The sequence below is a fragment of the Mauremys reevesii genome, linkage group 8, assembly GCF_016161935.1.
Source record: "Mauremys reevesii isolate NIE-2019 linkage group 8, ASM1616193v1, whole genome shotgun sequence".
Lineage (NCBI taxonomy): Eukaryota > Metazoa > Chordata > Testudines > Geoemydidae > Mauremys > Mauremys reevesii.
The window spans coordinates 77,706,497-77,733,809 of NC_052630.1; the positions used below are offsets into that span (position 1 = coordinate 77,706,497).

At 42.6% G+C, this 27,313-nt stretch overlaps 1 protein-coding gene across 5 annotated transcripts in view; it reads right to left on the bottom strand.

Annotated features, from left to right (window-relative positions):
* The window catches only part of LRRC8D (leucine rich repeat containing 8 VRAC subunit D), a 78,654-nt gene that overhangs the window by 44,313 nt on the left and 7,028 nt on the right, over window positions 1-27,313 (bottom strand). The window contains exons 1-3 of one of the 5 annotated variants that reach the window (XM_039486242.1): window positions 19,607-19,801; window positions 19,068-19,219; window positions 18,565-18,669 (exon numbers count right to left, since the gene is read on the bottom strand). The exons of 1 other annotated variant lie outside the window; for it this stretch is intronic. The gene's annotated coding sequence lies outside the window, so the exon portion shown is untranslated. Of the gene's footprint in view, window positions 1-18,564; window positions 18,670-19,067; window positions 19,220-19,362; window positions 19,380-19,606; window positions 19,802-27,313 lie in introns of those variants that run through there. 3 more of the 5 variants (XM_039486243.1, XM_039486240.1, XM_039486244.1) reach the window with 3 other exon arrangements.

Below are 27,313 nucleotides of genomic sequence, written 5' to 3' on the forward strand. Positions count from 1 at the left end.
AAACCAAAGACAATGCCTGAAGCCAATCCTGTAATAAACTAACTACAGATTTATTAACTAAGAAAAGAAATGAGAATTATTTACAAGGTTAAAAACAGGAAACATACACACACACACACAAATGAGTTACAATCTTAAATGTAAAAAGGTAATATAAGCACCTATAATAAGCAGCATGGGGATCTCTTGCGTATGGTTAGACATCTTTTCCCCTCAGAGTCCAGACAGCATAAAGAGAACCTAATTTCTCTGGTCAGAGTTTTTTTTTAATCACCCTATTCCTAGAGTTCAAACTGATGGGACAAGCGCTCTGGCACATACTTTCTTCATGGGTGAGTCGGGGGAGCGATTGACAAAATCTTTGTTCCAATGGCTCATTTGGATTCAACAGTCTATCTTGATGGGCAGGAAATAACATGTTTTGCAGGAATCCAGCATTTTGCATTAGGTGAAGGGTTTTTTTTCCTGTTTGGTGAATTAAGAGTTTCAGAAAAAACACTGTACAGTTACAGAGCAAACACTTAAGTATTACCTAATAGCAGCGGTTCTCAACCCACGGCCCAATTAGCAAACAGTTGTGGCCCAGGTGTGTGCTAAAGGCTGCCGGGCCCATGCAGCGAGGTCTGGTTCCTGGCTGCCCAGTGCGGCAGGGTGAGGGGTCACCAGCTGGCCCCATACAGCCAGGTCCAGGGTCAGGGCTGTCACCCGGCCCCACACAGCAGGGTCCCTGCCATCCAGCCCCGCACCCAGGGCTCTGCTCCTCGCCCCACTCTGTGGAGGGGTCTCTGGGAGGGAGGTGCTGCACATAAGGGGCCTGGGAGGGGCATTCGGGGAACGCATACTGTGGTTCTCAACCTGTGGCCCACAATGATAAAAAGGTTGACAACCACTGCCTTATAGTATGGGATACATATATAAGTAGGATTAATACATTCAGCATCCTACAAACATTCCATAAAGTCTAAACATATTCTTATACCACTAATATTTAACTATACTAAGCCACAGGTAAGCCAGACTGGTTTCCAGCTTGCATTTGTCATTGTTCAGTGATGCCCGGGGCCTTAGCATGAGATGACACCTGGTTTGCCAGTGTCACACGCCTCATCTTCAACTCCTGGTTGCAGTGAAAAGGGTGTAGAAAGATGAAAAAAGGTCTCTGCTACGCTACTTCTCTGCCAGGGCCTGGTTTATGGGTTCTGAGTGAACAACTCTAGTGCCTGCCTCTGCTTTCTAGGTAGTAGCCACAGTGGGAAATTCACCCAATTCTTGTCAGTTTCGCAACTAAGCACAAGGTTCTCAATAACATCAGTGAAACTAATCAGTTTTACTATTTCTTCTTCTGTTGTTGCCTGGCAAAGCTATAAGGAGCAGCAGAAATACTGGAACTGTCTGAAGACTCATCTGGGAGCCATCACTGCGTTATCTTTCACTTCGGTGGAAATTTGGAAAGTTATGTTCACAACCAAACATGCAAGGGTTTTTATTTAAATAAAAGCTTAACTTCGGCCAAAAGTGACTGCATAGGTTCCCTCCCTCACTCGCCACGACAAACTTCCCACTTGGCCCAAGAAAAAGAGACAGGAAATGGAGTTTCAAGCTCTGAATTGACATTTAAAGACTAAAATTATAGGTTTTGATATCAAAAGGTTACTGCCAACCACCTGTATCTACATTTCACTCATTATCAAACTGTGAAAGTACATTTAAGTGATTTTAAAACCCAGAATTGGAATACTAGTTACATAATTTAAGGTGTGCTATATTAAGAATGGGCACATAGGCACAAGGGGAGTAAAAAAGGATCAAAGCCATAGAAAGTCGCAACCCTGTTCTTATTTTTCTTTCCGAGACCTCCTCCTGAAGTTCTCTCCCAACAGTCCAAGCTTCAACCCCACCCTGCAGCCTCCCTAAATTACTGCCGCTCAGACATACAGATGCAACTTGATTAGGTCAATTAACCGGTAACTCAAGTGATCATCAAATATTTTGCAATTTGTGCAAGACAAAGCCCAGAAGAGGCTGAAAACAAGCCCAGAAGAGTCAAACTTCCAAAAAAATAAATAAATATGAAAACCATCAATACCAACAAAATAAAACCCCAACAAGATATACTTTTCAGAATAAATAGCTGTACAAAAGTGTCCATGCACCCTGGTTCACATTATAAACAGTGGCACAATTAGAAAGGAACAAAGCAACCAAAAATTAACATGTTTGAGGATATATCAAATGAATCTGAGTATAAAATATACACAAAAGATTAGATACTACCCAAACAAGTCTGTTTCGACACCAAAGCACTACACAACACAAAGAAAATGTAAGTTAACATGGCCAAAGAAAGCAAAAACAGAAGAGAAGGCAAGTCTTACAAAACAGCAGTGAGTCAGATACTGTAGACTGCTTGACTGCTCTGAAAACAAGATGTGCACTTCTTATGTGCCTTACACAATGCTAAAAAATGAAGTAAGACCTTCTGCATATGTTCTGATATAGTAGATAAACAGATCAAAAGAGACACAAACACTGGCAACAAATGTTATGAAGTCATTCCAATTTTGAGCAACATTTTCAACCAGAATATACGCACACACTCAATATTTTAACCCTAGGTACATCAATCCAGCTACATTCCTCCCATCTAATAACTGGTCCTCTTGGCAGCAGATCACTCAAAATGGCTTATCTGAAGGACACCTCCAACTGAAGAGGGTCATCTAGATTATATCTAAGAGGTTCCTTTTTTAAAATGCCATGACCCCATACCCCACCTCAGTTCCATTAACATATTAGAATACTCAAAAAGCCAAGAATAAGCCCCAAGGCATCTTCCTGTGAAGAATTGTGTTAAATTCAACTATTCAAAAGTTTTGAGTAAAAATAAATAAGATTACTATTAAAAGGAAAGATGGGAGATGTTTTGTTACACAGCACCATCCACATTTATAATATCAGTCTAAAGATTAAAGTTACTGTCAAGTGAGTTTTCATAACCTTTCTTCCCTTAGTCCATTTATAACAAGTCCTTGGTTACTAGCAGCTCTCTCTCCTTGACCACACCACAGCCCGGGGGTTTGTGGTTTTGTTTTCAATCACTGCTGTAAGTTTGCTAAAAGCAGTGTGGCTGATTTTTGTAATATAACATTGACATCATATATGAAAAACAGACAAAACAATTACTACAATATTGTTACTATAGAGAATAAAGTAGGTCAGATGAGACAAACCAACCCTAATATGCCTCTTTTCTTTCCTCTAAATAATTAAGAGCAGCTGTTGGGTCTTTAGCAACACATATATTACCATAAAATAGTATTTAGCTGACAAGCACATTTTGAATAGGGAACCTCTGGTCTCAAACTCAAAGGGACCTTATCACCCTGAAATCTAGTCAATTTCAAAAGTGAATGAAGTTGTTCAAGCTGCATACTTGCCCATTGAGTCCCTCAGCCAGTTACAGTGGTTTATTATTATTAAACATTCATATTGCAGGAGTACCTAGAGGTTTAAACTAGGTCAGGACTCCATTGTGCCAGACAGAATAAACACATCATAAATGACAGTCCATGCCTCATCATATTTCCCTATTTGAATGGGTTCTTTCTCCTCCTACCCATGCTGCTGAGTGGAAGAGCTACACAACAAGAGAAACTGAACAACCATGCAGACACAATTCAACCATACACAAAGTGTTGCCAAATGCATCAGGGAAACAAGAGTATTCTTTCTCCCATCTCTTTCAGTTGTATAAGATTTAGGTGTTACTTGTAACAAGATTAGGTAAAAAAAAGTCAGGTAGAAGTATGATTTTTTTTTTAAGATGACAGTGTCCCTTTGACAGAAAACAGCAGAAATAGCAGCTGAAGACAGCTTTGAAATGTTTAATAATAAGAGCTTTCCTTTCCCTGCCTTTCCACCTCTATGTATTATGCCTGTTTTAACAAAGTTCCCTTCAGTTTGAGCTACAGGAGACCAACTGAAACAAAGTACTCATCAGAGCTGTAGGCGGGAAGCACACAGAAAGAAATAATGTGAAAGGCTATGACTACACAGAGGACAGAATGCTACATAAATAATGAAGGATGCCCATCAAAAGAGGCAGTGCTCATCTAAGCATTTCAATTATTGTTGAGAGAGGCACAATCAATCATTCTAAAGCTATAGTGGATTCTTCCCCTTTAAACAGGTAAATGATTTCTAGGAGTCTAAAAACCCTCACATTAGCAAAGTGTTTCAGAAAGCAAACTTTTGTTATAAAATTCTCAACATCGTGGGGGGTAGGAGGAGGAGTCAGTAAAGAGGTACTGAGCCCACAGTTCTGCAATGACCTCCATGTGAGCAGATCCCAGTGCCCATACAGAGCCCCACCAACCTCTATGTGGGTGCAGGAAACAGGTTGTCTAGAAATTGCTGAAGAGTGTTAGCCTTAGGTTGCAATGCTTTAAAATAGTATTTATATGCTTTTATAAAAAAAATCCTATTCATGTTTAGTATTACATTTAATTTAAAAAAATCTTCTCTTCCCTCTTTATTCCTACACACATACACAAAGCACCAAGGATCTGATCCTCCTTATCATTATAGCTGTCATTTACATTGCAGTATACATATGAAACAAAATATTATGATCCTGCCCCTGAAAGAAGAGCAACAAAAGTTCTGAGTTTTCTCCACTAACTAGTATTTCTGTTTTAAAATAAAATGTATCATATTATTATCATTAGGCAAGGGCACTGGAAATCCATTTCAGCATTTACCACCAATTGTTGAAGAGGACACTGACTCTAGTTATTCTTTCCATCACGGCCCTATTCTCTGCATAATTCAGATTCTGCACAAAATCTGAAGGCAAAATCCTGGCCCCACTGAAGTCAACTACAAAACTCCCAGTGAGGTCTATTAGAGTTTTGCCATTGACTTCAATGGGGCCAAGATTTCAGCCAACACCTTAGAGGTTGCCTAATTCACGTAAAACAAACAGAATTAATCTTTCACTGCAGCTCAGGGCTGGTCTATGCTACAGAGTTAGGTCAGCTTAATTGTGAAAAATTTCACACCCCGTGAGATGTAGTTAAGCCACCTAATGCCCAGTGTAGACACTGCTAGGTCAACAGCAGAATTCTTCCATTGAGCTAGCCATGATCTCTTGGGGAGGTGGATTCCCTATGCCAACAGGAGAAGTGCCTCCTAGCCAGCATACGTAGTATCTACACTGAAGAATGACAGCAGCACAGCTATGTCACAGTAGCATTTTAAGTGAAGACAAGCCCCTAACTAACATCTCTCAGAGTGGTGGATTTACTATAGCAAAGGAAGAAACCCTTCCGCCACTGTAGTAAGCGCCTACACTACAGCAGTGCAGCTGCAGCAGTTCCAGTGTAGACATACCCTCAGGAATCACACATGCCCTTTAAATAAATTTACTGATCATGTGATGGAGAAAAAAAAAAAACACCAGCCTCTTGTCTTGTTCGCTGATGAAAAGGCGTCTGACTAGATGACCTGTGAATATATGCATCTGAGCTAGTTTTAAGCTCACTGTGTTCAAACATATGCATTGTTGTTTGTTGACTATTTGATAGTATTTAAGTGCAATCATAGAGATAACCACTTTGCTACCTAAATGGCCAATTTACTTTTACTATATTTCACACAGTGGCCTACTGATTTAATATATATTCTGCCTAAAAGGCCAATTTACTTATCTTCATATATAGGCACTTAAAAACCTAAACTCCTTCTGCAAAATGAGATTTAGGCTCCTAAATCAATTAGGTGTTGCAATGCTGAGTGCAGTAATGCCTAACTACCCTTAAAATCTGGGCTCAGGTGACTTAACAGATAATTAATATTAAAACAATACCCTAGCAGCATTAAAATGGTCCTTCAGAAAGAACTCTGCCAGCCTGCCACCTGCCAAAATTTCTTTTCTACCCCTTCATTGTTTGGGGTGCAGTATTATTGTAGTGTCAATATGTAACCTTTTTGGTAGGAGCATGTGCAAACTTAACATTCCTAGAGAGCACATATAGGGGATGCACATAAATAAATAAGAGAACGGAAGCCTTGGCGAGGCCCTGTCCTTATTTTGCCCTCAGTTTCAGCAAGGGTTTCACTTTCCCAAGTACACTGAATCTGACGCTAAGGAAGACATACAAGCGGTAGCTGTGGTAGCCCATCAAAAAATGCCCCACCCTCCAGTTTTCATTTCTGGCAGGGCACTTTTTGATGGGTGGCCCATACTTGATAAAGTGTGCCCTCTTTAGGACCAGGGTAAAAACTGGTGGAAGACCCTACACTTTGACAGTCACCTCACACCCATAAAAATGTGTCCCCTCAGGGCCAAGGGTGAAAACTGAGGAGGTGTAGCCCAATTTTGATGGGCTCCCCATGCACACCAAAATATGCAGCCATACATTACACTGTTAGTAATTAAGATGGTGAACTGCCACATTTTGATGCAAGGCACATTTTGACATGACATCACCAGTTTGCTAGTGATACTTAGTTTTGCACCAGCCTCATCCATCTCATCCAGATGTTATACCAAATACTTCCCAGTGACTGACCCAAAACTTGACTTGAAGAGCCCACTGGCTGGCTGAAGCCCAACCCAGACAAAACTGGTTCTGCTGCTAGCCTGAGTAAATCATCAGAGGAAGTGGTGGCAGTTACATCTAGCTCCTCTAGGAAGGAGTGTGGCTATCTTTGTTATTAACAACTGATGAACTCTTGGCTATGCAGGGAACGATCAAAACAAAAACAATGAACAGTAGGCAAATAAGGCCATTATCCATCTTCATTACACAAAACTAGCACAGATCAATGAAATCTCTTACTATTACCTACAAAGTGGCTATGATTTCACTGCAAAAATGGAGTGTTTTTATACTGATAGCTACCTTGATGTAAAATCCGAGAGAAGACAAGGCACAGGTAGTTTTTACCTTGACACAGCTTTGTGAAGTAAACTCCAGGTAAGGGGTATAGGGTTGACCTTTACTAGCTACAATGAGGTTAAATCTGCCTGCCTTGTCTCCACTAAGATTTTACATGGAGGCAGCTATCTCAATATAAATATGCACCTTTTTGGCAATTAAAACAAAGCCAGGTGTTGTTTAAAGCAACATGTACTTTCTACTAGGGCTGTCAATTAATAGCAGTTGACACATGCGATTAACTCAAAAAATTAACACTTTATTTTTTTTTTAAACAAGCGTTAATCGCCCACCTCTGAAGACCGGACTTGGTAGCAGCTGGGCGAAGAGGGAGGCTCTGGCTGAAGCTATTTGGGAGAGACGGTTAAACACTTTTCACGGGGGAAGGAGGAGCCCAGCTCCCTGCCGCCTGCACTATCACCACCCCACTGGATACGGACAGCCTTAGGGATGAGCGAGGAAGGCCACCATCCAGGGTGCCATGCTCAGGAGGACGCTGCTGCCTGCCTACAAGGCAGGTGTGCCCCTTCTCCCTCCACCATGCTCCACTGCCACTTCCACCACTCCCCAACCCCCACCATGGAGCTGACCCTGGCCAAGCTGCTCTGGACTAGGAGCCTGCCAGAGTGTCTGATATCAGGGTATCCCCTTCCCCTCGTCTGTGTACATGGTCACCACTGAACAGGGGGGGCCTGTCTGCTGCTGATGATGGTGGCTTGGGAGTGCGTGCTGCTGATAACACCTGCTACTGGCTGAAAAAGTGTTCAGGCTCATGAGAGCTTTGCTTAAAGAGACAGTGCTCCCCCAACATGCATACATGTGCTCGCACGCGCGCACACACACACACACTCTTCTTCCCCAATACATACACACACACAAACCAAAATCTAATATGGTGCCCTTGGTGAACCAGGAGTGGCCAGAGACCTGAGGGATGGCTGAGGATTCTGGCAAGATGCAGCCCCCATGCGATATTGTAAATAAGAAGTGGTCAGCATTAGCTCCTGTAAATGTAAATAAACTTGTTTGTCTTAGCGACTGGCTGAACAAGAAGTATGTCTGAGTGGACTTGTAAGCTCTAAGTTTTACATTGTTTTGTTTGTGAGTGAAGTTATGTAAAAAATAATAATTCTACATTTGAAAATTGCACTTTCACAATAAAGATACTGTACTTGTATGAGGTGAATTGAAAAATAGTATGCCTTGTTTATTTTTACAGTGCAAATATTTGTAATAAAAAATATAAAGTGAGCACTGTACACTTTCTATTGTGTTGTAATTGAAATCAATATTTAAAAATGTAAAAAGCATCCAAATATAATTGAAGTGTATTCTATCATTGTTTAACGGTGTGATTAAAACTGCAATTAATTGAGACTATTTTCTTTATCTTGCAATTAATCACAATTATTTTTTTAATTGTTTGACAGCCCTATTAAATACATACATCTTTACCACTTCCACCACTTTTCCTTCCCCTGGCAGCTGGTGTTAACAGCACTAATGACTATAGCTGTTGTTTTAGCAGACTACAGTCTCCTTCCATTCTCACTCTCCCCTGCAGCCAAAGACTCACATGGCTTAGACACATGAAATGAAATAGCCCATCAGTACAGACTAAAGTTGGTGTTACATAAACAAATTACAATAGGCTGACTCAGGACACCACAGTTACTTTGAGTTTGTTATTGATAAGCTTTCATAACTGTGGAAGTCACTGATGCACTGACCAACCAATCCATTAGTATTAGTATTGCTGGAATACTGATATTCTGTAATATGAAGTTCCAGCTACACAAGGTACTGAAAACTTGCATCAGGCATGGTGACAGGAGAGAGACACAAAATCCTCAAACAAATTGCTTTTTATCCACAAGTCTTTTTGTTTGGTTGGTGTTTGCCTTCCTCAACCCACCTCCACCAAGTTTTCAGCACCTTGTACAGATAGGGTATGTCTACACAGCAAAGAAAAACCTGCAGCTGACCCATGAAGTTGTAACAGGAATAGTGAAGAAGGTAGGAAATAGATATAAATAATACCTTAGATCAGGGGTCGGCAACCTTTCAGAAGCGGTGTGCCGAGTCTTCATTTATTCACTCTAATTTAAGGTTTTGCGTGCCAGTAATACATTTTAACGTTTTTAGACGATCTCTTTCTATAAGTCTATAATATATAACTAAACTATTGTTGTATGTAAACTAAATCAGGTTTTTAAAATGTTTAAGATGCTTCATTTTAAAATTAAATTAAAATGCAGAGCCCCCCAGACTGGTGGCCAGGGCCACATAGTGAGTGTGCCACTGAAAATCAGCTTGCGTGCCGCTTTCGGCACGCATGCCCTAGGTTGCCTACCCCTGCCTTAAATGGATTTGATTTCTTCCCCCTCCGCCCCCATCACAGATTACATTACCAAAAAAGAGTTGGTCAGTAAAATGTGGTAACTAATTTTTTTTATTTAAGTTTGAAGATAATTGCCAATGCCTACATATTCCACAATTCTGCAGTCACGGAAGCTTTCTATTTTTATAATTTTTAAAATATACATTTCTAGCTATAATATAGTTGCAAAGAAAGCCGTCCAAAGCCTCATCTACATAAAAAAAAGTTCTACTGCTTTAAATATGCCAGTATAATCATAACCAGTACAACCTCCTATTGTGGACGCATTTGTACCAGTACAGCAGTGTTTATATTGGTATAGCTTATTTTGATACAGAAAGGGAAATATGGTATATTGGTATAACAGCATCTACACTAGGGCTGCATAAGAGTCACCCCTAACTGATATAGTAATACTGCTACAAAATTGGTATACAGACCAGACCCAGTAGTGAGCAGAGTATAAACTGACACTGCTTTTTTGGTTTCTATTTGGATTCTTCTATCACATTCAGCACTGTGGCTATGGCCACACTTAGGTTGTCTACATTTAAAATGCTACAGCAGTGCTGCTGCAGCGCTAAGTTGTGCCTTTGTTGTGCTTCAGTGTAGACACCACTTACACCAACAGGAGGGGTTCTCCTGTCAGCGTAGGTAATCCACTTCACTAAGAGGTGGTAGCTAGGTTGATGGAAGAATTCTTCCGTCAACCTAGCACTGTCTACACTGGGGGTTAAGTCGGCATAGCTACATCTCTCAGGAGGGTGGGTTTTTCACGACCCTGAGGCACTACTCGTACGTGTCGGCGGCGCGATTTTTTTCAGGGATATATATCGATCATCATATATCGCATCCGCATCGATCCGATCCGATCCCCTCGCCGCTTCTATCTCCCCACCCTCCGGGCGGGTGGCGGGGGCGTGGCGGGACGGAGAGGGAGAGCCATCCCCGCGAGGCGGCGAGGCGATCGGAAGATAGAAGATATACTGACTTCAGCCACGTTTATTCACTGCTGAAAGCGGCGATCTTATATCGATTTTTCCCCTTAGTGTAGACCAGCCCTGAGAGACGTCGCTATGCTGACTTAACCCCCAGTGTAGACCAGCCATGTGTAGTCTTCCCATGCCTGCAGATGGCCTGAAAAACCCTCATAAGTATGACTGCTCCATATATCTCAATGGGGTGTTAATCCTGAAACCCAACAGTGATGATTTAAATATCAGTGATTATTTCATGGCCGATCATTTTTAGCAAACAAAATGTGCTTATGTAGTTATCCCTCAAACCACCTCTCAAGCCTTATCCAGTGCAAGATGACCAAAACGTGTTCTACCCAGCAGCAAAAATCTCCCACTTCCCCAGTGACAACTTCTATAACACAGAATTGACTTGTCAATATTCAGTATAGATTGTGTAAGGGCAAAATAACATGAACTTTCATATTAAAATACAAACTCATTAAAGGTATAACACATTAGCTGCATTATTTCCTTATTTAAATAAAAACCTCCAATATTTATCCAGATCTGCTTCAGAATTTCCAGTCTGCCACATCAAACTGATGCAGAAACTAGGGGGCCTAGTTGCAGGATTTAGGTCAGCTTGCATGTGGAATACGTGAGGCCTTGCATATAGACATATAGTTTCTAGTAACGATACAATAATCCCCTCATCCTATTATGCAGCTATTTTACTTGTAGCTTCTAGCTTCCCTCAAACTCTGTGACAAAGACACTCTAGTTTATCACTTCATTTGGAGAGACGTTTCCAAGTGAATAAGCCACCACCTCTTCCCTGTGGGGCAGGAAGCCAGTCACTAAATCAAAAGAATATTGGTTTATATTCCCCCAATTACACTAACAGAGCATTCTCCATTTCCTTCAACTATCAAGCCTTCTCAGTGCATACCAGTCAGGAGCTTGCCTTTCCTTAACCATACTGGAGTTATGTACCCTAGCTTCAGGCCATGTCTACACTAGCCAGCTTTCAGCAGCACAGCTGTACCTATGCAGCTGTGGCGCTGTAAGATCTCTTGTGTAGCTGTTCTATGCCGACAGGAGAGAGCTCTCCCACCAACTGGGCACGCTACCACTTGTGCCAGGAAAACTTATGTCCATAAGGGGGGTTGCTTATTCCCACCCCGAGCAACGTAAGTTTTGCTGACATAAGGGGTAGTGTAGACATGGCCTTAATTGTAAATTTCACTGAAAATGCAAAGGCTACAAGCTTGTACACACTACCACTTATGTTGGATAAACTTGTGTCGCTCAGGGGTGTGAATAAGCCACCCGCTGAGTAACATAAGTTACACCGACCTAAGCGCTGGCGTGGACAGTGCTATGTCATCAGGAGAGTGTCTCCTGCCAACATAGCTACCACCTCTTGTGGAGGTGGCAGAGCTCTTTCCCATCAGCATAGAGCACCTTCACCAGACATGCCACAGTGGTGCAGCTGCTCTGTTATAGTGTTTCTAGTGTAGACTAGCCTGGTAACAAATGTTATTAAGTCATTCTAATTTTGGAATAAAGTAGGATCCAAATTAGTCTGAAATAAATTCAAATCAGGTAAACAGATAAAGTGCTGTGGAACATCTGGCCAGAAAATGTGATTGAGAATAGGCCCCACAGTATATACACAGTAAACATTTTGCCTTAAAAATCTGCAGGAAAGTACAATTCCTAGCTGTAAACTAAGGCCCTGATCCTGCCAAGACTTATGCACATATTTAACTTTAAATATGTTAGTAGCCCCATTGATCCCCATGGGTCTCTTCATGGGCATAAAATTAAGTACATGGCTCAGCCTTTGCAGGATTGGGACCTAAGCATACTAGTCCCTACTAAACCAAAGCACCATAGCCCGCCACCATTCTAAGTGATTTTTTTAAATTAAAGGGACAACAACTGTCAAAAATAATTGAGAACATCCAGCTATTTTGTAATTTTTTTTTCTTCAGAAGTTGGATCATCCTGCCAGTTTGTCATTATTGCACAACTACGTAAATAAACCTAACAAAGTTTTCTGGCAATGCGAAACTTTTGTTTGCAAGTACAAATTCTCAGTTTACAAAAACAGCCACAGCAAATTAATTCCTGTTCTAAACCGTTTTAATTAAAACTAGAAAATCTGTAACTGCCAGGCACCATGCAGCTAATACATTCAATTTTCCTTAGCCTCCCAGTAACATTATGTTCCTGGAAGGTTGTGCTGTAAATTTTCCCTGTTAGCATAAAGAATAAAATAATTCTGACCAAGCATAAAATCACTCTTCAATATTTAAATAGCTTTCAAATGAAAGTGTGCTAAGAGTTATAACTTGTACTTACAATTTGACAACAGAGTCTTGATTCAGATTCTGGCATCCAAACTACCACTGAACTGCATCATCCATGTGTCAATTAGACATGCATGAACATGTCAAGTATAAGTCCCATTCCCTGATGTTTAGTCTAGGTGCAGAACTTGTGTATACTGTGAGTTGGGGGAAGGGCCCTATTGACATCACACACACCAAAGACAGCAGGAAAAAGGACTTTCTGCAACTAAAGGATACATGACCATGTCACTAGTCACTACCATGAACAGCTAGCACACCCAGGGAGTCATAGTTGTCTCTGCTGTAGGTATCTCAAGCATGTAGCCATCTTGCTTGAAAAAAACAACAACAACAACAACAACAAAAATCAGATACTATGCAACTCATTTTCAAGAGTACTAAGCACTTACAACTCCACCTAAAGTCAACAGGATCTGAAGGTTTTCAGTAGTTCTGAAAGTCAGGCTGGTATCACGTTCTTTGGTTTTAAAAGCTACTGAGACAAATGTTCCAACATAAACTCAGGCACACCTGAGTGTCTAAGCTGTGCTGCAAACCTGGGTGTCTAAGATGCTGCAAACAGCCAGAAAGCAACTTTATGGCAGAATTAAGTTGGGGGCAAGGAAGTGAGGGCATACCTCTATTTATTTTAATAATGCTCTTTAATACTCTAGGCTCCTCCTATATTCAAACATTTGAGATCCTACAATATTACTGAATTGCCCTTACGTCACTACCAAAAGCCTGAGATGTAATCTTTAATACACATCCCCTACATACTACCTGTCTCCTTTTATATGCCAACTCACTCATCTACACCTACCCCAAAAGTGCCCTTCTTTTCCTGCACTATATCATTCCACTTGTATCTCGCTGTAGAGCATGGTTACACCAGCAACAAATTGCATCTTCATGCCAATCACATTCTCATCTCACTTACATGCCCCATGAGTATTTAGATCATATCTAAATCATTGCACAACACTTTACATGTACTGACACGATCATGAGGTGCCCTGATAGAACATTTAGCACATGGACACCCAGGTATCAAGGAGTCAGTTTAGTGAAAAGGTTACAACTCCTATCAAACAAAGGTATGACAAAAGACAAAAAGGTACTACGGGCTTGTCTACACTTACAGCGATGCTGTAGTGCTTAGTGAAGATGCTACGGCATAGATATTCCACCTCCCAAGAGGCAGTAAACTTTGTAGATGGGAGAAGCCCTCCCATTGCCATAGCACTGCCTACACCAGGAGTTAGGTTGGTATAACTACATCGCTCAGAGGTGTGGATTTTCCACATTCCCGAGCAATGTAATTATACCAGCATAAATTGGTAGTGTACACCAAGCCTATGTCATAGAATCATAGACTCATAGAATTCAAGATCAGAAGGGACCATTATGATCATCTAGTCTGACCTCCTGCAAGATGCAGGCCACATAAGCCGATCCACCCACTCCTTAGCAAGCGACCCCTGCCCCATGCTTCGGAGGAAGGCGAAAAACCTCCAGGGCCATTGCCAATCTTCCCTGGAGGAAAATTCCTTCCCGACCCCAAATATGGCGGTCAGCTGAACCCCGAGCATGCGGGCAAGACTCTCCAGCCATACCCTTATTGTACTATTTACCAGTGTGGCACTTAATTGACCTATTGACTAAGCCCGTTATCCTATCTTACCATCTACTCCATAAACTTATCTAGCTTAATCTTAAAGTCATGGAGGTCCTTCGCCCCCACTGTTTCCCTCGGTAGGCTGTTCCAGTATTGCACTCCCCTGATGGTTAGAAACCTTCGTCTAATTTCAAGCCTGAATTTCCTGACTGACAATTTATATCCGTTTGTCCTCGTGTCCACATTAGCACTGAGCTGAAATAATTCCTCTCCTTCCCTGGTATTTATCCCTCTGATATATTTAAAGAGTGTAATCATATCTCCTCTTATCCTTCTTTTGTTTAAGGAAAACAAACCGAGCTCCTCAAGTCTCCTTTCATACGACAGGCCTTCCATTCCTCGGATCATTCTAGTGGCCCTTCTTTGTACCTGTTCCAGTTTGAATTCATCCTTCTTAAACATGGGAGACCAGAACTGCACACAATACTCCAAATGAGGTCTCACCAACGCCTTATATAACGGGACTAGCACCTCCTTATCCCTACTAGAAATACCTTGCCTAATGCATCCCAAGACCGCATTAGCTTTTTTAACGGCCACATCACATTGCCTACTCATAGTCATCCTACGATCAACCAGGACTCCTAGGTCCTTCTCCTCCTCCGTTACTTGTTACTTCCAACTGGTGCGTCCCCAGCTTATAACTAAAGTTCTTGTTAGTCATCCCTAAATGCATAACCTTACACTTCTCACTATTGAATTTCATCCTGTTACTAATACTCCAGTTTACAAGGTCATCCAAATCTCCCTGGAGAATATCCCGATCCTCTTCCGAATTGGCAATACCTCCCAACTTGGTGTCATCCGCAAACTTTATCAGCCCACTCCTACTCTTGGTTCCCAGGTCAGCAATAAATAGATTGAATAAAATCGGACCCAAAACCGAGCCTTGAGGAACTCCACTGGTAACCCCCCTCCAACCGGACAGTTCCCCCTTCAATACTACCCTCTGCAGTCTCCCCTTTAACCAGCTCCTTATCCACCTCTGGATTTTCATTTCGATCCCCATCTTTTCCAATTTAATCAGTAATTCTTCATGCGGTACCGTATCAAACGCCTTACTGAAATCCAGATATATTAGATCCACCGCATTTCCCTTGTCTAAAAAATCTGTTACTTTCTCAAAGAAAGGAGATCAGGTTGGTTTGTACGATCTACCTTTCGTAAATCCATGCTGTAATCTATCCCAGTTGCCATCGGCCTCATGCTCCGGAACCACTCTCTCTTTTAAGATTTTTTCCATGACTTTGCATACTACAGATGTTAAACTAACAGGCCTGTAGTTACCCGGGTCACTTTTTTTCCCCTTCTTGAATATTGGAACTACATTAGCTAATCTCCAGTCAGACGGTACAATCCCCTAATTTAGAGATTTATTAAAGATTATCGCTAACGGGCTAGCAATATCCCTCGCCAATTCCCTTAATATTCTAGGATGAAGATTATCCGGGCCCCCCGATTTACTTCCGTTAAGCTGTTCAAGTTTGGCTTCTACCTCAGATACCGTAATGTCTACCCCCATATCTTCATTCCCATCGGTCCCTCTATCACTATTCCTTAGCCCTTCATTAGCCTCATTAAAGACCGAGGCAAATTATTCGTTCAGATATTGTGCCATCCCAAGATTATCCCTAATCTCCACTCCGTTTAAAGTTTTAAGCGGTCCCACTTCTTCTTTCTTGGTTTTCTTCCTATTTATATGGCTAAAAAACCGTTTGCTATTGGTTTTAATCCCCTTCGCTAGGTCCATCTCCACTCGTCGCTTTGCCTTTCTCACAGCTTCCCTACACCCTCTGACCTCAATAAGGTAGGTTTCTTTGCTGATCCCTCCCATTTTCCACTCCTGGTACGCTTTCTGTTTTTTCTTAATGACCCCTCTAAGACGCTTGCTCATCCAGCTCGGTCTAAAACTGCTACCTACGAGCCGTTTCCCCCTTCTCGGGATACATGCCTCTGACAACTCCTGCAACTTCAACCTGAAGTAACCCCAGGCATCATCTGCCTTTAGATCCCTAAATATGTTAGCCCAGTCCACTTCCCTAACTAGTCGCCTTAATTTAGTAAAGTTAGCCCTTTTTAAATCGTACACCCTAGTCTCAGATGCACTATTGATTATCCTCCCATTTATTTGGAAACGAATTAGCTCATGATCACTCGAGCCAAGGTTGTCCCCTACAACAATTTCCTCAACAAGGTCCTCGTTACTCACCAAAATCAAATCTAAAATGGCATCCCCCCTTGTCGGTTCAGCAACCACTTGATGAAGGAATTCATTAGCTATCACGTCTAGGAAAAGCTGAGCCCTATTATTATTACTAGCATTTGTTTCCCAATCTATATCCGGGAAGTTAAAGTCCCCCATGATCAAGCAGTTCCTATTAGTGTTTACCTCCTTAAAAACATTAAAGAGCTCTCTATCCGTCTCCAAGCTAGATCCTGGCGGTCTATAGCACACCCCAATCATTATCCCAGGTGAGGCTCTGGTAGTTTTCTTCCCCAATGTGACCATTGCCCAAACAGACTCTGTATTATCCATTGCATTGCTAGTTATCTCATTACATTTCACCTCATTATTGATATACAATGCTACTCCCCCACCTTTACCTTTGCATCGGTCTTTCCTAAACAGCACATACCCTTCCATACCTGTACTCCAGTCATGGCTACCGTTCCACCATGTTTCGGTTATTCCTACGATATCCGGTTTCAATTCCCGGACCAGGAGCTCCAGTTCCTCCATTTTGTTACCTAAGCTTCTCGCATTGGTGAACAAACATCCTAATTTTTCCTGTTGGGCTCCTCTCACTCTTTTCACCCAACTCGGTAGGGACACAGTACTTCCAGTATGACTTGTAGATCTAGTATCCGTCCCCCCCCCCCTCTTCCTTACACGTAACCGCCCCCCTCTGGCTATATCTGTTATCTTGTTGTCCTCACTCCCAATGTATAAATTTGGCGTGGAGAGCACCAGGACCTCTCCCGACCGTCTCCCCCCAGTGTCTAGTTTAAAGCTCTTTTAATCAGATGAGCCAGCCTCCCTCCTAGAAGTCTACTTCCTTCCCTACTTAGGTGGAGCCCATCCCTTGAGAACAGTTGTCTGTCCCCAAAAGCCTCCCAGTGCCCATACATCCCAAAGCCCTCCTTGTAACACCACTCCCTCAGCCAACTATTAATCGTCACGATCCTCTCACCCCTTTGGCGCCCTTCCCTAGGGACAGGTAGAATCCCACTGAAGATCACCTGAGCCTCAATTTCCTTGAGCGTCTTACCCAACCTGGCATAGTCTCCCTTGATCCTCTCTAGCGAGAATCTAGCCGTGTCATTCATCCATCAAAGCTACTTCCTGGCGCTGCCACTGGCCATGCCCCTGGCTAGTTACATTTCCTTCAGTATCATTTAGGAGACAGAGCAAGCAGTATTATGGAAGAGTGATGGGTCAGCAAAAAGAATACATACACACAGTTATGTGACTTTCCTTGTACTTATATTTGTTTGCTCTATTAAATGTATAAATGTATTAAATGTATTTCATTATAAATCAAGCATCTTTACTGCAATAGCCTCCAACAAGCACATGGCATGCTGCCACGTATATTTTCATTGCTGTATAACAAACGCCAAATAGTGCTTTTCATAAAGAAGAAAGAATGATTCCATACATTTGACATGCCCTTTTATTGGCTATTCTGTGCAATAACAGTCTTGTTTATACTCTAAGCAGTGCTTGTTATATAGAGAGATTAAGTACAATCCTACTGATGTATTCCCACCACTCAGAATAACTCCCTTCCAAAAAAAATAAAAAAAATTCACACATTATCATCATTATTCTGATGCTGAATTTTAAACCTCAAAATGGAAAGCAAAGGTCTGCACAACAAACTTGTCAAATGCCATTGTTTCCAATTTATTTCTAGAGAGAAGGTGGTCGCTTTTGCCTTTGGCAAGATGTAGATAGGGAAGCAGGACCCCATCTCTTGCAGCTGAAGGAATCAGAGGTCTGTTTGGGAGTCTGCAGGTGGAAGGGAGATGACAGCAAAGCCTAAAGGCCTGTGCTGCTTGTTATGCATCTTGCTCATCACAAGAACAGCTCACAATAGGGCATGTTCAAGGAGCATCAATCACCCAATGGCTTAATCCAGAGAAGTCTGGATCAGCAGCTTTGACTCCCAGGTATCGTAATTCCGATTGTCAACCGATAAAAGCAAATACAGTCAGGTCTGCCTGGGTAAGACTAAAGGTAACTTACTGCTTCCACACAGGCAGCGGAGGTCAGCTAGCTCGGCCCTATCTCAGATCGCTGCCTGAGAAAAACGACAGCCCCGTGCTCACTCCGTGCTTATTCATCTGAAAACTGAAGAGAGTAACATTTAAGTATCTCTTCCCTCCGGAGCACAGCGGCTCTCTCACGCTCCGGGAACTCGCCGGCACCCCCATTGTCTCGAAGGCTCCCTAGCCGCTTCCCCGGCCGTAATAAGATCAGTGAGGAGGCTGCAGGAACAAAGGGCTTGAAGCTGCAGCCGCCGCCGCCGGCGATCACAGGCTGGAAGAAGCATGCTCAGTGCGAAGTCCTGAGCCGGGAAAACAAGGTGCCCATTTCCACCGCGCGCCGGAGGAGTTGTACAAGGCAGGCGCTATGGTCCAGGTTATGGACCCCCCCGCTGTCGAGCAATACGTGAATGGCAGCAAAGGGGACTGCCGGGGGCGGGGGGGACCGGCTGCTTCTCCCTCCCCCCAGCCCCGTCTCTGTACCTGATCCGGCTGCGCTCCTCCTTCCTTCGCCTGTCCTGCTTCAGCTGGCCCCAGCTCGGGCTGCGGCGGGCTCCGGGCGCGGGGGGCCGGGAGTCCAGCAGCGCAGAGTCACGCCCTCCTGCCGGCCAGCCTTGCACACCGCCGGGCACTTCCTGCGCGACAAGAGAGCGAGAGAAAGCCCGCGGCTGGCGGCGTGCGGCCAGGAGGTTCCGCCGGCGGCACGAGCGCCCCTGCCATTGTCAGCCGCTGCCCGCCCGCCCGCGCCTCTCCGCCGGCTGCCGCGGAACCCGCCAACCTCCGCGCGCAGCCGGCAGCGCCGCGCGTGCCCGCTCCACCGGCGCCCGGGCTCCCCCGGGGAAACCAGCCCCGCTCCGCAGGCTGCGCCTCGCGCGCCGCCCGTAAAGTTTGCAGCCGCCTCGTCTGCAAAGCTGCCCAGACGGAGCGGGAGGGGGGGTAGGAATTGTTTACGTCTGCACCGCGCCGGCTGGCTGCAGAGACAGGCTGATCGCCGCGCAGGGGGGGGGAAGCTCAAAGCGTACCGCTCCCGGTGGCCTCTGGCTGGTGGTGTCACAGGCTCTGGGCGCTGATAGTGGAAGGGGGTGGGGTGGGTACAGTTAATTGCTTTTCTGAAACAAAGGTAGGCTATAAAATGCGAACTTTCGCTGCTGCCCGAAGGATGCACTAGCCAGCCATGCATATTTACTGCATGCCCCTGCTCACTGGCATTCCCCGTCCCATCTCTCATGCTCACTCACACATAACAAGCCCATACCCATCGCCACAGCTCTTAAAAAAACATTACAGGGCTAGCCGAAGCATGCGCCGTAGCGGCGTTTGCAAGATATCAGGTGGAGTGAGGCATATCGCAGCTCCTAATGGAGCCTTCGCTAGAGTATGGCCAGGATTAAAGCGTGTGTACTTAATGCCGGGGTCCAGCATGTCCAGAGGGGTAGCCAAGCTAGACTGACCCTTAGGTTAACTCCTTTCTGAAATCTGAAGAATGAAAAAATCAATAACCAAGAGTCCCTGATGATTCAAGCAGATGTATGTTTATGACCTGCCCAGATCCTTTGGGAATGCTGTGACAAGGCCCATAATCTTTTCTGATAATTAACCTTTATATCCTATTATGCTGCATCAACTGCTCAATGCAGGAAGCAGTCTCACTTCAGAGGTAGATAAGGTATCCTGTGTTCTCCCACCTCGGTGAGATTGCAGCTGTGGTGAAAAAGGCAACCTTAGTGTGTGTGTACCCTAGTGCCTCTCTTCCCCTTCTGCATAAATCCACCTTTGTGCTTTCATTAGCAGCATTTCCCCCCGCACCCCAAGGATTTCTCTTCAGTTGGAAATATCCCAAAAATAGCTATTCCAGAATAAGTCTCCATACAGGGCCATTAAATATACATTCTGGAATAGCTACTTTGATACCTTTCCAAGTATGGGAACATCCTCACCCTTGCTCCTTCAAGAGTCCAGCAAGAAGCCTGACCACAACAGCGCCATCTGCAAATAATCCCATGAATCTTGGGTGCCAGTTCAAAAGTGCCTTTTTTTTAAAAAATGATGAATTTGCTCCAGTCTTAATCCCAGCCTTCTCTAGAACATCCCCCAGTATTGCCAATCCCAAGCATTCAAAAACCACAAAGACAGGCCCCCAAAATATGAGTTTTTTTTTTAAATATAAAACACATTTTGTGTTGTCATCACATGTTTGAAGCTTTCGGGTGCAACCATGATAGCTAGAAACATATTTTTATTTGAAAATGAAAGGTGAAAGTCTCATGTAAGCAGAGACTTTAGGAAAAATACTAAAAATCTGGTGATAAAAAAATCAAATTCCTTTTTCCATATTGTCAAGATAGGTGCAAGAGCCTTCTCTGAAGTTCCTGCCACTAAAGGCACATCTACACTGGCTAGGTATGCTGATGTAGCTACACCAGCACAACCCTGTAGTGTAGATTAAGACCTGATCTGTACCGAAAACTTACATTGACCTAGCTACATCGCTCAGGGCTGTGAAAAATTTCATGCCCTGTGACACAGTTAGGTCAAACTAACCCCAGTCTACATGCAGCAAAGTCAATGGAAGAATTTTTCCATCAACCTAGCTTCCGCCACTAGGATAGATTTACAGCAAAGATAATAATCCTGTCCATTGCTGTAGGAAGTGTCCACACTATAGCAGCATTAGTTGCAGCCGTGCCGCTATAGTGCTTGTAGTACAGACACCCCTAAGAAGTACCTTCCTGAACCTGTAAACCTCAGCCTCTCCATTTTATTTCAAACTCTATTAGAAGACTTTTCTCCTTTGTTTATACCTTTTTTGTTCTTCCCCCTGCACCTGTCTAAACTTCAAATTTAGATTGCTGAGCAACATAGTTATGTCAATGTGAAAAATTCACATGCCTTAGTGCCATGCTGACAACCTAACCTCTGGTGTAATGCTTCTATCACTCTAGGTGCTGCCACTGGAGGTGGATTATCTAGGGGAAAGGTGGGGGGGAAATCTCTTCTGTTGCTGTAGGAAGCATCTACAGCACCAGTGGCATAGCTACAGTGCTCTAGCTGTGACGCTGTAGAGTGCATAGCACAGACACGGGCTGAGTCTTATGGACGACTGTCTTAAATGTAGTCCAGCAAAGCCATGTCTTAGTTACATAACCATCTGCTGTAATATAGGAAACAAAACACACTAGCCACTGTTTTGTACTGCTAGTATTGTGGATGGTCGGTATGCAGGACACTATAAAATAAGTGTATGTTTTAAGTCTGTGTGATATCCATTTCTCTCCCAGTCATTCCTTCTCTGTTCTCTCAGGCCCCCTCAACATTGGGAAAGTGTTTAAAAATGTGCACTGGTGTACCTACATCTCTACAGCATAGCCAGGCCTTCAGTGTTTTTGGCATGACATGTGACCTCCAAATGGCCGTTTCCTATATAACACTGCCTATATGTGGAATATATACACCTGTCCTCATTCTTTCATTAGTCATCAAATCCTTTTATTTGTTATGTTTGCTATGTAAATAATCATTACAAACAATCGCTGTACCAGGTGTAGTAACTGATTTTAGGGGAAGGCGGGGAGAGAACAGTTCATTTTTGTGGGGAAGGTGTCAAGCTTCCAAAAACACTTTAAAAATTAAAGGTAACAATTTGAAAGCAAATTTGAAAGCAAATTTCAATAGGTCTTCTATCTGTCTGAGTCACCCACCAATGCTTGTGATTTTTCAATCACTTAAAAAAAATGCTGGTTTCCTCTCCAGTGTCTGTATGAAAGATCCACGCAGACAGGGAAAACTCACTGGATATATAGGAGGAAACAATGAAACTGACTATATACACAATGTTATCAAATACAAAAAGTAACCAAACTGGAAAGGACTTTTGTCCCCCTCTAGTCTCACAAGGTATGTCTACACTGCAATTAAGCACCCACAGCTGACCCCCGTCAGCTGACTCAGGCTCGTGGGGTTATAGAATTGGGGTGTAGACATTTTCCAGACCGAGCCCAAATGTCTACACCACGATTTTACAGCCCCAGCCTAGTCAGCTGACCGGGGCCAACAATAAGTGTTTAATTGCAGTGTAGACATAGCTGAGTTGAAAGAATCTTAGGTGTTACTTGTAACAGTAGAGGGTCATATAATTTGTTTCTTCTGTTGGCAGAACTCTCAGCACACAACATGGGTTCCTTGTAATTTTCCATTCCCCTTCAAGCTCTCTCTGTTGCCACCTTCCCATCCCACTCTATTTCAGAGACTCCCTATAAACCTGCCCCCATGCCAGGAGTTCTGCATTCCACCTCTTCCCTCTGACACCAAGGACTCTGGGTGCTTATGTCTCCTTCCCCACAGGCCAGGGTCCCCTAGTCTTCCCCAGCCAGGCATTTTGTGGGTTTGTCTATTCCCCACACAGGGTCCCTGTGGTCCATCATTCTTATTTATTCTCTCTCTCTCTCTCTCTCTGGGAGATAAGTCATTCAGAGTATTCACCAACTATTTTAAAGTGCATTGGGAGGATTGTTTGGAAGGCTTTAGTGCAGGGGTCAGCAACCTTTCAGAAGTGCTGTGCCGAGTCTTCATTTATTCACTCTGATTTAAGGCTTTGCATGCCAGTAATACATTTTAACATTTTATAAGGTCTTTTTCTATAAGGTCTATAATAAATAACTAAACTATTGTTGTATGTAAAGTAAATAAGGTTTTTTAAATGTTTAAGAAGCTTCATTTAAAATTAATTAAAATGCAGAGCCCCAGATGGGTGGCCAGGACCCGGGCAGCGTGAGTGCCGCTGAAAATCAGCTCGCGTGCTGCCTTCAGCACCCGTGCCATATGTTGCCTACCCCTGCTTTAGTGGCTGCCATCAGCCAGTTCTTTAAACTATAGGCAATTACAGAAGCTGCTAACCAGATGCCAATGGTTCCATGTCCCCCACCCCGTTTTGGTTTATCATCACGTTACACCCCAAACTGAAAAGTTCAGTGCAAGGCTATGCAGACTTGGTCAACTGGCAGGTAAAAATATTTTCAGATAAATATGATTGCCTTTGAAGAAGCCCTTAAAATGGGGGTGGGAGGGAAATGAATGGAATGCTTGGGAGAGGTGGTAAATGTAAGTTCTGAAACCTGCAATCCTCTCTTTATCCACAGAAGAAATACAGAGGGGTAGCAGCCCTGAATACTGCCCCAGCAGCGTTTCAACTCTGGCCTGGTCTCCGCACCCATAGTGCCAGTTTAACTGAACAGGCAATTTTAAACTGCTGTAATTAAATGGTGCAAAGCTCTGTGGCAACACTGCATTTGATTTAAACCTGGTTTATATTGATTTAGCTTGCATCAGGAAATTTACAGGCACATGCTATATCAATATAATCAGTCTGAAACTGATGAGTTTGCATCTACACCATGCATTTACACCAGCTTAATTACATCAGTTTTTAAATGGATTTTAGTTAAACTGATGCAACTTGCATGTTTGGATAGTGCCTTAGGCACAAAGACCTTATTTCCAATTATGAGATTAGGTTCAGTCTAAAAAATAGAATCCCCACACCTTTCACTTGCAGAATGGTATGATCTAGCCTTTTAGATTTACTCGTGTTTATCTTGTCAGATTGGTGCCTGTTATCTCCTCTACCTGCCATACTTCATATTGTTTCCAATCTTTTTTGTCTTCATTTACTAACAATTCTTATTTTCCTGTAACTCAAGGCTAGTCTACAAATAGAATTTGTACTGATTTCAAGTCTTATTTTAAAATAGATTTTGTTACAGTGGTGTAAATCTCTGTTGTGGACAATCTTAAATTGGTTTGAGTGCCTTGGATTGATCTATCTCAATTCAGCAACAATTAATCCCTTACCAAATTAACAAAAACAATTTACATGTGTCCACAAAGTTTTAAATAATAAAGATTTAAAACTCTTGTTAGAGAAGACCAGTTTCAGATCTCCCTGACTCCATGACTCACTCTACCAAAGATGTGCCAGTCCAACAGACTTCTAATGCTTTTTACATCCATTCCCCCATTTCAGGTGTTACTTTTTTTCTGTTCTTGTATTGTACAACCCATCTTTACTCCCTTTTCACTTTGTATTTCAGGTAGAGTAAATGACTAGAATCACAACTTTTGAAGCAGAGAAATAAGTATAAGACACGAAGATGTGTTTGTACTACAACAGATTTGGGTATTTTTGAAGGACCAGCATTATCAAACCTATTCTCCATCTTCCACTACCATATATGCAGGCAAGATAAAATATTGAATAGGCCTGGTATAGATTATAGAACAAGTACCTAAAATAAAACTTTTAAAGAGAAAAAATGCCTCAAAGGTTTCATGTTTCTTTCTTTAGCGGTCTTCCAGTTTGAGAAGGCTTGGGATTTATTTTAAAAAAGGAAAAGGAGCATGCATATGCAAGTTTCTGGATAGCAGTCATTGTGAGCTGCGTATAGGCTTCTGCTTTTGTATTTTTAAACCTTAGTTAGATTAAGCGTGACGTCTGGTTCCTCTCTGCATCTTTGATTAAGGCAATTGTTAATTTATGTGGAAAGTGTAGCCATATTGGTGCTTGTAGGGGCGGGAGGGGGAGTAGACAGGCGAGGGAATGTAATACTTTTCACTGGTCTGGACCAACAAGTCAACTTTTAATATACAAACTGTCAGACTAAAAGGATTATTGACTTCCTTTTGGCAATTTGTGCAAAAAGCACTAGGTATAATGTGTAAATTGGTGGACATGTTTGAATCATTAGTGGAGGTTTGCATTAGTACAGTACAGAGAGATTTATTAATGAATAATAATAGTGTCAAAAGTTGCATCAATGCAAGGCACTGTAATCAGATAAGTATTGTATAAACAATATTTTTGCACATAATACTGATACCCACAGATGAAACCTTTGACCTGAAAGCTTAATTTACAATCCGTTTATGCATTATTTGCTGATCAGCATACTGGATGTAGACAGAAACAATCAGGCTATGGACAGAGTTTATTAGCATAACAAACATTTAAGAAATACAACTTGAAATATCCACACAAAAGTTACATTAAAGATCTCCATTCATTTATCAGCCCTCTTCTAACTTTAAAGCATTGCATTCTCTCTCACACCTCACTTCAGTAATTCTGCACAAAATATCATCCAATTATTCAGGTGCTTTACCCTGAATTGCTTACCAATTGCTACTAGTGGAAAAGTTCCCCTTCTTCCCCATCTCGAGGTCTGTGTCTACAGCCGGCCTTAAAGAACAAGTATAAAAAAATGTGTGGGGTGTAGTGGATTAATTTCTACTTATAACCATGGCTTTATACTTGTGACCCAGAGGCCCATTGGTGGTTCACTACTCTGTGTCAGCAACTTGTCAGGCCTCACATACTCAATATATCTAACACAGTTGTCATCGAAAGGTGGCATGTAATGTACCATTGGAAAACACACAACTCACTGACCGGTAATATTCTTGTGTGGTATACGAATAGGTAACATAGGCAAAACATGCTGACATTATGTTTTTAAAAGGCATCCCACCCCACCTAGAATGTGGTTCTGCCTGCTTGCATGTGTCTTCAGGGTAAATTGAGAGTCATTGGAAATGCATTTACATAAACGGTAAACAAAACCATCAACCTAACATGGGAAGGAACCAGCATTAAGTCTTTGCCAGACCACATGGTGTTTCTCCCCAGCAGGAGAAAAGGAACTTCATCTGAATATGCATTTCAAAGGTTTACTGGTCTATAAAGAGGGGATCTGTACCTTAAATGATAAGCAATTGAATTCACTGATTGTATACAACAGTACTGTATTATAAAAGCATATCGAGTAAGGTCTCTTCTGACAGCCTGTGACACACTTGTGATCGATGTCATTGTGAAATGTATGTATTTACACAATGTGAGGAATTATGGATACTCCATGATGTTATGCTTTAAAGTCTGTGACTAAACACAGAGAGAAAATGATTTTCTCCCAGACAGAAGGGAAGGTAACTATCTACATTTCTCTACTGTAAGTTAAGCAATGTGGAATAAAACCAACGGGAGCCCTATTTACATACAAATCAGCAGAGGGAGGGGAAGTCCACAAGAAGGGAAGAACAGCAGGAAGCCTTCCAGGCTTTGGAAACAGACAATGAATTTTGGGTGATATAAGTGGGGGGGGGGGGAAAAGATGTTTGAGTTACCACTTGAGGGATTCAAGGGGCTGGAGCTCTTGAAACCAAAGGACAGTGGGTCCTTCAACCAAGGGGGTTGACGTTTCTGGGAACTAAGTTTATATAAGAAACCTACTTAGGCAAAGACTGTAACTTGCTGAAATTAAGTTTTAGTCTTAAAAGCATATTTTTACTTTTGTTTGCTTATAACTCTTTCCTTATACTTGGTATCACTCAAATCTATGACTTTTTGTTTAATAAACTTGTTTCACTTTTACTATAAACCAATTCAGTTGTGTGATTGAAATAAGAGTGCTTGTCAAACACCAGTTAAATTAATAAGCTGCAGCATATTGACTAACAACTTCTGTGAGCAGTCCAGGAGAGAGCTGGACACTACAGAGGTAGACAGTTCGGGGGAAATTCGGGACTGGGGGGATGTTGGGGTCACTCTGCACAAAGTAACTAGGTGGTGAAGCCAGCATGGGACCTGCATACTTGTAATATTGGCAGTTGGCATCAGGGCTGTTAGCCACAGCAGTATAGCATTGAAGGCACCCAGAGTTACAGGACAGGCAATGACA